Raw genomic sequence first — 2,130 nt, forward strand, 5'->3', positions numbered from 1 at the left:
CGATGCCGAAGCATGCCCTGGGTGAGGGGGGTGGTCGAGGATCCTTCCCACGGTTTATGGTGGATAGTAGCAGGTCGCCCCCACAAGCCCTTGCGAGTCCCGCAGACGGTCCCAGAGGCTGACCCGTTTGGTATCTCCTCACTGTAAGATTTTAAAGCCAGATACACGCACCTACGGAGCTAAAACATTGTATAATAGGTTTTTAGGACACGTTATGTCTCTTGGGACCCCTCCCTCCCCTCCCTAGGGAATAGTGCTTCAAATCGATGCTCCTCAATGTGTTAACATGGTTGAGGAAAATACATTAGGGTTAGGTAACGACTTCGGGGTTAGGGTAACCATTTCTTAGGGTTAGGGTAACAATTTCTTAGGGTTAGAGTATCGATTTCTTAGGGTTAGAGTAACGAAACTAGGGCTTTAGAATTTCAAATTCGCCTACACTCAGGGATGTGGCCGCTTTACAGCCTGAACCTGGCCGATAACAAGCAGAATTTCGACCCCATTTCCTCGTCTACGACCATACCACAGGGAAAGCACCGGTTCTCGTCCGATCACCGAAGTTAAGCCCTGTCGGGCGGGGTTAGTACTTGGATGGGTGACCGCCTGGGAATACGCGTTGTTGTTGGCTTCAATTTTTTGTCTTGCGAACATCTCTAACCTTTTTATCCCAATAAATAGCTCTCCAAACACCACAATTTCACACCTAGACCCTTTGGTGAGTGAGGAACAAAATCAAACAAAAAAACGAGGGGGGGAAAACACCTTTTTGTCAAAAATCGGCCAGCTAATGGCGAAAACTCTAGTGCGATCGACTTTTCTTACAGAGCGCGCGCGAGCGAGTGAGCACGCGCGAGATGAACAGTTTATGATGTCAAATTCTACTTCTGTGATATCAAATCATTCCAAATAACGAACGAAAAAATGAATAGGAAAAAAACGCACACTTCTGAGACGCAGTTTTAAGCCATCGTGACGTGGCAAAACACTCGCACACTTCCAAGAGGAGGCGCGCGAAAAACGGCACTGAAAGTCGACAATGGTTGGATTCAGACTGCAAACGAATCGGGAAAAGGTTCGATACTTTTACTACTCTGCTAGTTTGTTTCCTTCCCTCGTTCATTCGTTCACTCGCTTGCTCGCACAAAGGATACACTAACGATAGCAATAGCATTTCTAAAAGCGGCTCCAGTGACAATAAAACCGCTCAAAAGGTTCAAAGTGTACTCACGGTCCAAGTCGAATGCCCTTCTATGCTCGCTCGCTCGGTCGATCGGCCGTTTGGTTTCCTTTCATTTCCTTTCCCTTCGCGCGCATAGCACAGCACGGCACGGCACGCACAACCTGCAAATACAAACGAACAGGACTTTACACACAATAGAGCAGACAGGCCTTGAACAAAAACAGCCAGCAAAGTTACGCACCGCCCCGAAACTCACCTTGTTTCCTTCCTCCAGTCTCTCCAATGCACTTCTACCCCTCCAAACGTGCCAACACCTTGGCCAGTTGTGCGTCCTTTGCTTTCTTTGCAAGTCTACCGGTCCACTGCAAATCCAAAATACCCTCGATAGTCAGTAAGAGGGCCATATAGACATAGTTTGGATGACTTTTGCGGGGACGAGCGCGAACGCAGGTCCCCACTACCAGAAATTATACGCTCGAGTTACCCACATTTGGGGTAATCGCAAGGGTCAACCCAGTCGAAGTGCAATGAAAGGGCCTCGCCTTGAGAGGACTGCCTCCTTGATCACAGTACCTCCCGCGTCAGGTAAGTATGCTTTTTCAGCGTCTGCCCTCGGTGAAAAAATCCACTTACCCCTAGGTCCTTGTGGTAGTGCTTTGCGCACTTCAGAAAACGTAGGCCAGCGGCCGTTCCTGCCATTGTCTGTTGTCTGAATTATCATCCCTCTTTCACCTCTTCCCCCTCTAAGGGCGGGCGGGGCTCCTGTAAACATAAAAGAATGCTATACCGTTGACTTTGTTTTGGATTGAATGTGTCTTCCCCAGAGGGAAGTGGGCCGCACTCGGAGGTAGTGCTATACCGAGGCAACCCGTGGCTGGGACGAGGCAAGCCTCTTTTCCACAGCCCAGTTCCAAAAATCAGTTTAATATATGAGCTGCTCAATGAGCAGC

The 2,130-nt window shown here is 48.9% G+C and overlaps 2 non-coding genes and 1 pseudogene across 2 annotated transcripts; 1 reads left to right on the forward strand and 2 right to left on the reverse strand.

Moving 5' to 3' along the window:
• Window positions 1–509: 509 nt before the first annotated feature.
• Window positions 510–628, forward strand: LOC136278580 (5S ribosomal RNA). The gene has a single exon (XR_010716417.1). It is a non-coding gene; the product is annotated as a 5S ribosomal RNA (ribosomal RNA).
• Window positions 629–1,609: 981 nt separating this feature from the next.
• Window positions 1,610–1,773, reverse strand: LOC136278585 (U1 spliceosomal RNA). Its single transcript, XR_010716420.1, has one exon. It is a non-coding gene; the product is annotated as a U1 spliceosomal RNA (small nuclear RNA).
• A 232-nt stretch (window positions 1,774–2,005) lies between these two features.
• On the reverse strand, window positions 2,006–2,130 carry LOC136278601 (U2 spliceosomal RNA; annotated as a pseudogene).

Source organism: Pocillopora verrucosa, unplaced genomic scaffold (assembly GCF_036669915.1).
Source record: "Pocillopora verrucosa isolate sample1 unplaced genomic scaffold, ASM3666991v2 scaffold_27, whole genome shotgun sequence".
Taxonomy (NCBI): Eukaryota; Metazoa; Cnidaria; class Anthozoa; order Scleractinia; family Pocilloporidae; genus Pocillopora; species Pocillopora verrucosa.